This window comes from Gavialis gangeticus, unplaced genomic scaffold (genome assembly GCF_001723915.1).
Source record: "Gavialis gangeticus isolate Ggan-Ray unplaced genomic scaffold, GavGan_comp1, whole genome shotgun sequence".
In the NCBI taxonomy this organism is placed as follows: domain Eukaryota; kingdom Metazoa; phylum Chordata; order Crocodylia; family Gavialidae; genus Gavialis; species Gavialis gangeticus.
The window spans coordinates 44,324,531-44,336,027 of NW_017728997.1; the positions used below are offsets into that span (position 1 = coordinate 44,324,531).

General features: G+C 40.6%; 1 protein-coding gene and 1 long non-coding RNA gene across 2 annotated transcripts in view; one reads left to right on the forward strand and one right to left on the reverse strand.

The window, feature by feature from the left end:
- Nucleotides 1–11,497, reverse strand: part of IARS (isoleucyl-tRNA synthetase) — a 319,713-nt gene that overhangs the window by 190,154 nt on the left and 118,062 nt on the right. The gene's annotated exons all lie outside the window — the stretch shown is intronic.
- Nucleotides 1–11,497, forward strand: part of LOC109289164 — a 25,645-nt gene that overhangs the window by 3,506 nt on the left and 10,642 nt on the right. The window contains exon 2 of the long non-coding RNA XR_002095314.1: nucleotides 9,830–9,838. This is a non-coding gene — a long non-coding RNA (uncharacterized LOC109289164). The remainder of the gene's footprint in view (nucleotides 1–9,829; nucleotides 9,839–11,497) is intronic.

The window sequence follows — 11,497 nt, forward strand, 5'->3', positions numbered from 1 at the left end:
GGGGGGGGGGGTGGAGGAGGCAGCAAACTGCAATGGAAAGCACACATGCAGCAGCTGCTGCTGCCACCCAGCACCCTGAGCTGCTGCTGCTCTGTGTGCAGCCACTGCCACCACCCCAACTCCACATTATCTGAAAACTCTGCTAGGCTATTTCAGGTAACCAGAGTTTTTACTTAACTGGCAATCCCCTTACTCCGGGGATGCTGGATAACAGAGATTTTACTGTAGTAGGAAATAAGTCACAATATATTCTTTGGCATGTCTAATACTGACACTTTTCACAAGTCAGAACATACCAGCTGTGCTGAATTTCAACCATTTATATAACCAATATATGCTCCAAAATCCTTTAGCTATGGTTTATGATTCTATATAATGATGATAATGATCATGATGATGATTGCCATAAGAAAATGATGTAGTAGGTACTTGATACAATAACCAGCATACCTCAACTTACATGTAACAGCTCAGACAATGACAGTTTAGGTCTCCCAACATAAAAATGGCCACATTAGAGCATCAAGTACTTCTGATTTAAGTTAAAACCTCATAAATCATTGCCTTTGATTGGGACCTAGAAGTGATCCAGCTGCATTTTTCCATCCAGTGCTATCTGTTGGAAACAGCTTTTTTTATCTCCCCAGATACCATGTAATTTCTGCATCATTTTTGACCTTCAAAATTCTCTCCAATATGACAGTTAGGATTTCATTTTTTTTTTTTTTTAACATTTAGCAAGGTTAAGAAGAATGCCATCTCAGCAGGATATGAAGCTCTTGACTCATGTTTTTAGAGCAGTGTTGGATAACAGCAATTTCTACTTTCTTGGCAACCCAGACAGTGCGTTAAATAGGGAGGCAGCAATAGAGATGTTGGAGGCCGATTCCAATAGCCGATACTTGAGGCATATGAGCCGATACCAATCTGATTTCCGATACCAGCTGGAAAAAGCTCTAAGTCCAGTGTGGGGGAAGGCAAGGAGGAAAGGAATGGGCGTGGGGAGAGGGACAGATCAACACCCCCATGGTGAGGGAGGGGGCATGGGCAGGCACTGCCCAGGTGGGGCAGGGACGGCAGGGCGGAATGGTTCTCGCTGTTGCTTGCAACCTAGGAGGACACAGGGGGGTGCCCCCTGGTCTTGGAGCAGGTGATGGCAGCACTGAGAGGATGCTGCATCCACCCCAAATTTCACCGCCACTCCAGTCCCAGCACCACTGCCTCCAGCCGTCCAGTGCTCCTCCGGCTCAGTGCACAACCTCCACCCACTCTCCGGGAAGAGCTAGGGCAGCACCGGGTGGCTGGCAACAGCAATGATGACAGCTGAGCGGCTGCAAGATTTGGGGTGGATGCAGCATCCTCCCAGCGCCACTAACGCCTGCTCCAAGCCCAGCCTCCACTGAGAAGAGCCCTGCACAGCCCCAACTGCATCCTGCCCTACCCCACACAGATCTGGGGGCACATCCCCTCCCCCCGCCCTCCCAGGATGCAAGCAGTGGCAGAAGCTGCCCCACTCCCCTGCCCCACCTGGGCAGCACCTACCCCTGCCTCCTCCCTCACCACAAGAGGCATTGATCTGTGCCCCCCACAAACCCCTTCTCTCCCCTTCCACCACACCGAACTGACCAGCTGCAGGCAGGTCTCCACGCTGCCAAGCTCTTTTGGCTGCCTGACTGCTGCGTTGCAGCTGTGCACAGCACGAGCATTTATCAGCCAAATTACTGGCCCCATCAGGCCAATATCCAATACAGCAAATTTTCTTTATATTGGTACTGATACAATATCTACATAAACTTCCACTTGTATACTATTTCAGAAGCTGAACAGCTGTGAAGAACTGAATTTCAGTAGAGAAACTGAACAAGCGATATGACTTAGCTAAATCAGATTTTGAATCTAAAAAGATTTTGAGTGGACCTACTTCAGTTCACATATACTAAACCAAAAAAATCTCTCCTGTTCTCCATCCTCAAACCTTTTAACAAACAGCTTTTTTTCAACCCTCAAGCGTATTTTGACTGCTTTTTTTTTTCTATTCTCATAATTAAATTATAACCAAAGAACAGCTTTATTCCTGCTGTGTTAAAAGGTTCCACACAGGTTTGTTCTCCCTCTTTCACTGCCTTGGTTCTGCCTTTCCCTCCCCCACAAACCTTTTCACAAGTGAAGAGTCTAATGCCAAAAATTCCAGTTGGCAAACAAGCAAGGCAGAAAGTGCAAAGACTTATAAAGTCCTTCAAACGCTATCTTAGTCAGCTAAGCTCCACAGGAAAAATATTTTCCTTATCTTTCAAGTACGACAGATCTCAAGGATATAAACCAGATAACAGTCAGATATAAGATAGAAGGGTTTCAGTCACAACGTATGGATTAACACTACAGTAATTAAAATAGATAATCAACACTCCTGGTGATAGCTTGCATCCCTATGCAGAAGTATTTTGGGGGAGGAATACCACTTAGAAAAAGTACTGTTTTTTTGTTTTTTAATCCTTCAACCCCCAAAGAGAGATGGACAAGGGGTACAGGAATACCAACAAATCCAAAATAAGAAAATAAAAACTAATCAAGGGGCGGACTATGACAGCTGTTCCTTTCTTGTAGATGTAGTCCAAAGCATTCTATAGTACTCAAATTGCAATTCAAAATATTGATTTAAACTCATTACTCTACTCCACAGATGTGCACTACAGCACTAAATGAGTTCGTTCACCTTTCTTTCTTCCTCTCTATATGGAATACAGAACTACTGCCTTGTAACTATTATTTCCATATCTTTCTAGACACCAGTGCAAATATTTAAGTAAAGAATAACAAATACAGCTGTACTGCCACAAAACAATATTATATGTTATCTAAAATTACATGTCTGATTATATAACTTTAAAATGGAGTGTATATTAATTCTCCCTCACTTGTTGTCAACCATTTATTTTTATTCACCATGTTTTTCTGAAAGTCACAGTAAGATAACCTTGTCAATATGGTTTCCCTTGACAACTACTAATTTTTACAAGTCTTTGAGGATTATGTGCCACCTGAAAGACTTGCATTTTTTAAATAGTAACTGGTTTAAAGTTCAACTAATTTCAAGCATGAAATAAAAAAAGAGAATTATCTTAATAAGTTTAAGAAAAAGAGCATAAATGAGAATTGAGCTACTGCAGTAATGTTGTTCCTTTTCTAGAACTCAAAATTAAAGCTTAGACCTCAAGTGCAAGTGTGTTCCTGGTCCAATTCCTCTGCTAGTATTTGGCAGGATACATATTATCCACCCAACACACCCGAAAAACAGAAACCAAAATGTAAGTTGCCTGAAGCCACCAAAAAGCTAGCAGAGCAGCACATATTACCAAGTAAATATTATTAGGCCTTCAGTTGTACAAAATGAAGTTTTACTCATAACATCTGAATTCAAAAACGTTTTGGATAAAAAAAAAATAATTAAAAAATTAGCTCTAAAATTTATTACAAGATTTTTTTGGAAGTGTACAACTTGGCTTTAAAAATTAAAATCTTAAATCTTCTTTACGTTAATTTATCCTCTAATAATCCTCACTCAGTCAGCCTCAAATTGATTTTTAATGGTTCTAATTCAAAGAGAAAAATAGATGATTAACTCATCCCCTTTCGACACTACTTAGGTCCGATATCATATACCTAATTTAGTTGCTTAGTGGGGGAACTGATAGTAACAGGAAGAAGGAGAAAAACTCCATCTTCTGCAAAGACATGCAGAATTCCGAGGGCCAAAGCCTTTCCATCCTTCAACTCACAGATGGCCAATGTTATTCTGGCCCGTACGTCATCTACCGTATGTAAAAAGTTAGGGTTGCCACCATGAACAGAAAACTGCATTCTGCCTACATGTACTCTACCTTTGTTAAATTAATAGTATACTTAATCAGTTGGTATGGCAATATTTCCCTTCACCCTCTCCTTTTCTGGTTCCCATAGCAACAAACATTTCAGAGCATGACTGCAATGCTGCTGCAGACTGCATCACAACCATGCTGTCAACAATATATAGCAGCTTGATAACTTAAGATCAAGTTCATCTCTCTCCACCAATTTTATGACACTTACACAAAACCATTCAGAGAAAAAGAAAAAATGATATTTACCTTACGTAACCCAGAGACTGTGCTAATTGCTATTAACATTCCTAATTGGCCCAATGGTAGTAAAAATTGCATGCTGAAGTCATAGTGAAGCACATACATACATTTTCTTTAAATGTGCCGACTGCTACATTTAGAAGTATTTTCACATTGTGTCGTGTTGTTGGTGTATTTCAACATAAAAACAAAGGCTGCTTGCAGACATTTGGAAAAAAATGGCCCTGAGCCCAAACACTGCAGAGCCGGGTTGAAGTAACACACTGTTTCTGTGGGGGGGGTTTCGGGGGTGGGGTTCCAACATCTGTAAGCAGCCAAATAGATTTAGTCTTGTGAGGGAAATGATATTCAACACTTATATGCCGATATGCTAAATCAACTCTGCAGGGACTTGATGTCATAATGGGTTAATACATTAAGATTTGGTTTAAACAACATCTTAGGTGCAAACAGAGAGCTTGGTGGTCATCCTTAAAGGAAGAAAAGTATTTGCTGAATATTTGCCAGAACTGCCAACTTCTGCTCAAGCATTTGAACAGGAATTTCAGATAAACTATACTGGAATAAAATGCACTGGCACAACTGTGGAAGACAAATCTTGAAAGTTCAGCATTAACTGCTGTGTATCCAAATACAGCCAGTAATAAAGCACTCATATATCATCATGCTAATGTGACACAAACATGGGACTACTTTTGCAGTAAACTTTCTTCACATCCCAGTCTAGATATAAAAAAGAAAATCTGTATTCTTCCCAACAAATGCTACCATCTAGTGTCTGGACTTTCCTATGTGCTTATAAAACTGGCTAGTATAAGAGAAGCCTAATTTCTATCAAGATTACATGAATCCAAGATGCATTAAATTACTGAAAGTAAGCACGCAGAGAGACAATACAGTGATCATATTAAAAATTTCAAAAAGCACACAATTAAAAGCTGATAAACTAAAAATATTCTACCGTTATCAAATAAATAAAACTAAAAAACATGGCAACTTCTGCACTGAAAGAAAAACCCTGTGAAAAGCATCCATTTATTATGATCAACTAAAACTTCTCTGAATAAACAACAAAAGAGGAATTGTGGGACTTGTTAGTTCTAGAATCAAGGAAATCCAGGACAACCCCTCAAAAGTGAATTCAGTATTCCCCATTTTTAATCCTTTTAAAAGATCAGTTTAAGTATTACACATAAAAACTACAGTAAGTTAAATTTTACTGTAGAAAAATTTGAGTCATGAATGAAAAATGAAGATCAGAAATACCATAACACCATTCAACCATAAAGGGGGCTGATCCTGAGGTACGTGTCAGTAACTCCACCTCTACTATCTGCAAAGTTATGTTCCTTTGCACCCACTGACAATTCTGGATAATGGTATGTTTGATTATTTCAGGAATTAATGTGTTGTACTTTGTGGGCAAAGATGACTGTATCCAGCGGGCAGGGGGGAGTGAAGAAAAGAGACAAGAAATGGGAAAGAAACAGGGAAGAAGAAAAGAGAAAAGGAGAAAAGAAAGAGGAAGGGGAAAGGCGGGGAACAGGGGGGTGAAGGCTAGGTCACATGGGTAGGTAGGTGCCCAATCTTTGCCTTGAACAATCTGCTGTAGCAGGGGCAGAAAAGCAATGAGGAAGGTAATCAACATACATACATCTCAATTATCAAAATCATTATGCGAGCAGGATACGCATAAATACTAATATTATTGGAAAAATCCTAATCTTTGCACTAATATTTTGCTCTCAATATTTCATTGAAATAGTTCTGAATACAGATTTTGGGACCAGATTTGCTAGATTGATAATCTTCTCTCCAATTTCCTATAATTTAAGGCATTGTGCACCATTCGGTACTCTAGCTTCTTACCCATAGGAATCTAACAAGAGATTTAGAAAGCTCAAGACAGTGTTTCCCAAACAGTGTGCCATCAGAAATGAACAGGTGTGCCACGGAATTTTGCCATGGCAATGAGCTACAATAGGTATGAGGATGGGGAATGCCTTAACAGGTGTGCTGAGGAAAGTTTTTATTAATGTAAGCATTCCTTGGGCATGAAAAGGTTGGGAAACACTGAAGTAAGAGGCCAACAAGAAACACATACACTTCCCTTATTCACAACAGATTGCAATACGTTTGGTGGCCATTCTTCCAAACCCCCAACCTCTTCTGTGTATTCTAACAAACTGTATAACTTAATATGCAAGTAGATCACACATTTTATGAGGGTGATTACTGTTAAAGGGGGACAAATAGGTTGGGTTAGGGAGTGAAAGGACCTATGGCTCCAAATACATGATCAAATGATGCGGAAGAATTCATAGTTTCATAGTTTTTAGGGGCTGAAGGGACCTTACAGATCACTGGGTCCAGCATTCATTTGTTCTCCTGGCAGGAAAAACAAAAAACAAAACCTTAGCTGGAGATGCCTGAATAGACACTTGAAGCCCCTGAAGAGCAGAGAGCTTGCACTACTGATGATCAGCAACCAAGTGGCCTCTATGCACAGAACTTGGCGTTCTGTATCATCTCCCTAAATCTGCCTGGAGACAGGATAGCAGCAGTGCAGAGGGCAGCCCTAACTGGCTGACCTAGTCTGCTCAAAATCAGCCCATCTCCCTACTGCAAAATGTGGGCATTGCAACAGGGACATTACTCTGCTCCCTACTCAACTGGAGTTAAGACAGTCCAGTGAGTGACATACCGTCTCCCAAGGGGGCAAGGAGGGGGGGAATAAAAAAGCACCTTGGACACTGGAAGACTGCTGTGGCTTCACCCTGAAGAGAATGTGTACAGACAGCGAGCCTCCCAGGCTGTCCAGACAAGCATGGCTGCGTGGTACATAGCACCACAGACCCATCTGTAGTGCCACACACCACACATTCAGGCATTTCCTCTGCTGCTACCTTGCTGCGCAAGGGGGTTTTTGGAGAACCAGGGGTCAGAAAGACCCGTGCAGAAAATAAGTAGGGTAGCACACATGGAGGCAGCACATGCCACCCAAAACTGGAGCCTGGCCAGCCGGAGCCACACTGCAGCTGCTGGTCAGGCTCCAAGCTGCAGGAGTTATGCAGCTGCAGCTTCCCCAGCCCCCAGGTAAGGCGCTCCCCAGGAACAACTAGCAGCAGCACAAGGTGAACCAAACGTCCGCACTCATCTGGATGCAGCCCCAAGAGAAACTCTCCAGGGAGTGATTTAGCTCTGGTTGTTCCCAGGTTATTTCTTTCCATGAGTGGCCATTTTTGCTGAGAGAAAAATCCTAAATGCCTGCACACTAGTGGCTTCTCCTGGGAGAGCAGGAACTCTCCAAGGAAAAATTAAGTATCTGGACCTGGTGAGTTAAAACTTTTCTTAGAATGCTCAGTGCCAAAATGCTTTGAAAGCCAAATATGAAGCTGGACACTCCTAGACTTCTACACACTTGCACTCTAAGTGAAAAATATTAGAAGAACTGGAAAAAGCAAAGCACGTGTTTACTAAGAATTTTCAAATACTAAACATGATTGATAAATGGTGGTTTTAAAGGCATCAACTAAGATGTCAGGCATTAAATACCCCTATTTCAAATGAGTGAATGTTCTCATGCTCATCTCTTCTACGATCTACAAGGTTTTTAGGTTTGTTTGTTTGTTTTTTTAACTATTTGCTTTTTCAGACCTATGTCTCTCCTTCCATCATTATTAAATTTTTCCCCTCTGAGAGGATCTTTTACTTCACAGGTTTGGTAGGCCTAAAAAGTAGTAAATGTGCTAAGTAGTCAAAATACCTTTGGCCAAACTTCATTCTAGCAAAACTTGTAGGTAACAACAGATGAAAGGAAGATACTTTCAACTGAAATCTGCAAGCAACAGTTGAATCTGCACATCTACTTCCTTCAAGTTTATCCATGAATGACGCATGACCCTGGCAGCTGGCAGGGAGGACATGGCGGCAGTGGGAGCGTGGCAACGATAAGCGGAGGAGCTCCCGCAGATGCTGTCAGCGGTGGGGGGGGTGGCGAGCACCAACCAAGGGTCGGCGACTGCCAACAGCTGCTGCCAGCAGCGACAGCCAGCGGGGATTGTGGACCACCTGCAGACGCCACTGGCAGTGTCACTGGTGGGGTGGCAACTGACAATCACCCGCAGACGCTGCTGACAATGTCAGCAGTGCCTTTTTCTAGGGGTGCACGTGCACCTGCATGTACCCCCTATGCATCACCCCTGTGTTTATCAATATACAACTATAAAATTCCATTGTGAGAAAGTGTTAAAATAATGTATTTTATTTTTCTGTTTTTTTGTTGCTCATCAACTCAAATGTAAGTTGGACTTTGAACTCTCTTATAAATTAAGAAAGTAGCCTCATTTGACAAGTTGGGAAACTAAGGTATTTAGATTAAATTATTTACCTGAAGTTGCATGGAAAATTCAATTCCAGCAATTCAAGACTATTATAGGAGCATGTGGTGGTTTAGTGTAGATTCCTAGAGCTTTTGGATCTCAGCTCTTAGGTTTTCCCTGTTCTGCCCAAACTTACTCTGACACCTTTGACAAGGTAGAAAACAGTCCAATTCCACTTTGAACAATTCTGGTGGAAATTTTTCTTCGACAGCCAGTAAAATTAATAATCAACCCAACTCATACAAGGGGGTGGAGAATTTTTTTTGGAAAACTCTGAGCTTGTACTTACATTCTGAAGTATCATTCTATTTACTATTTCTTTTAGGATACTGGCAGTTTTTTTTCAAATTAGCTTATTACAAATGTTTTTGTACCAGTGGGATTTTAAAGCTAGCTATCTCATTAAAAAGCTAATTAGGAATTCAATTAAATTATAAAATTCTGTCCAACTATATTCAATCTATTTTATCAAAAGCAACATCTATAAAAGGGGAGAAAGACTGTTCTTAAGGGACAGTCTTTTTAATATTAAAAAAAGAAACTTAGTGATTAAACTCATTTGCAAAGGACAATTCAGCCTAAAAAGGCATTATCTCCAATTCTCCTATTTTAGGACATGAAGAAGCCCTTGAGATCCCAAATCTGAATGTAAAAAGTTAGGCCCTACTCCCATGACCTTATCAATATACCCAATTCACTTCAGCATATATCTTGGTTTTGAGAAGTGGAGCATATTCATAACTGAAGTAATGGAAAATAGGTTATTCACACCTATGAGATCAGGCCCAAAGACTTCATGTAGTGAAGTCATGGTACATAAGACAGACACACTAGATGAACAGGTCTTTTCGAAGAGAGTTTAAAGTTCACTTCAACTTTGCTAACATAAGAATTGGTTTTTTTAAGAGCTATACCATGTACATATGATTTTTCCCCCTCCGCCCCTTTCTTCTTCTACTATGAAACCACACATTGGACGGAGGAACAGATATATTTTACAAAATGTTTGAAGAGGCCGGGTTTCCTTCAGTGATGACTATCACAAAATGAAAGGGCTTCAACTTGCACATTATTTTTGCAAAAAGGTGTTCAGTTAAATAATGGAATGCACTGTCACAATAGGCATTTTCCCCTCAAACAACACAAATGACTGCTTTAATAATTACAATGACCTATCGAGAATATCACTTGGAAAGTGGGTTGCAAGGAATGAGAGACCGAGAAAGACAGCACTTTCTATCAGCGACTTATGCTACTAGTATACCTTTTCCAAGAGTTTTTTTTCCATATTTGGAGATGAAATTTACCACCAATTCAAAACCTCTAAAGCAGGCTTAAGTTAAATCCCGACTGTGAAGATTAAATAGGTTCAAGCGGTGTCTAAATTCTTGTGGGAAATGACATTCTTTGCGTACATGCCTTCAAGTTTTGCCTTCTCCATACCAAGAATGGAAGTTAACAAAAACAAATGCTGTCTTTACCACAGGAAAACTGTTCCCTTATGAATAAAAGTAACTGTACTTTCCAGACATTTGGCTCATAAATAATGTATTCATCAAAAAAATAGAAGTTTCTTCCAGAAGCAAGAAAAGCACAGGACAAATGCTTTCACCTTTCTCCATACATTTTTTCCCAGAAGGATTAGCATGCTCCGCTGTTGAAAACTGAAAGCTATGCTTACTACAGAGACTTATAAATCCAAGTTGCTCATTTGCTTACTACAGACTAATGAGCCAACTCTGAAGCATTTTGGACAATCTACAGCAAGAAGCTGCTTAATTTGTCTTTCAAATTAACATTCTCTAATTGTGCCACCACCAAAACAGGCCTCCATGTAAGCAGAACTACACAAAAAGTATTTAGGCAGATTTTAATTGCTACCCGTACCAACCACTCAGGAGCACCGTGATGGCACAAATTGTTCATTAAAGTCAAGTCACCCCCTCAAAAAGGCTGCATTTCAAGAGCCCTGAAGCATGCAACACAGAAGCTTTGATTCTCTTTGAGGAGTCAATCACCAAAATATACTGCAGCACTTGAGAACAGCTGAAGTAGTACCAAGTACACCCAAAATGGGCTCTTCTAATTTTGACTGCACCCCGCGTCCTTTGATAGCAAATTTACTTCCAGTCTCATCTGCTTCTCTCAACCAGGCACTGAAATTAAAGGGGGGGGGGAAGGGGGAGGGATACTGAAACACATTTTGAAAAAGAGCCTGAATCAGTGGACAAGATGAAATCCCCAAGTGCTTTCAGCATATTCCAAAATGCATAAAGTCCAAGACTCTCAGAACAACAGCATCTCTCATAATTCCATTTGTTACCTGTTCAGTAAACCTTTGGTTAATATAATAAATGGGTATTCAATATTTTTTCAAAAAAGAACTTATTTTACAGGGAAAAGTAGAAATAATTTGTTTCATTTCCTAAAAGACATACAAAAAGCCAGAAGTCTTGGTTCCAAAATGATACCTTTTATTAGACCAACTGGAAAATGGCAAGAAAATTGCCTTTTCTGCAAGCTTTCAGGATCAAAGTCCCTTCGTCAGGCTCTGGGAAAAGTGCAGATGGTACAAGAAGGTAAAAAGTCCCTATAGGTAGGAAATAAGCTTCATTTTTGCACAGAGGGAGCTGGAGATGGAAGTCTGTCCCGCTGGGTCCATGACAGTGTCTTTGTGAACTGTGTTGAGTAGCTCTTTGATGCGTTGATCAGGTAGAATTCCTTCCCTGGAGGTGTTAGATGGCAGGCAGGAAGGCAAAAAAAGCCAAAAAACTAAACTTCCTTGTTCAGCAATGAAGTTTAAAATCCAAAAATGGCTAAAATTCAGCATCTTCCACGTTTCAGGGATGTACTTAGTAGCTGTGTTGGAACCAAGAGTTCTAGTTTTCTGTATGTCTTTTTGTCTCAGACCAACACGGCTACCAAGTACACCCCTGAAACATGGAAGATGCCGAATTTTAGCCGTTTTTCGATTTTTAAACTTAATTGCAGAACAAG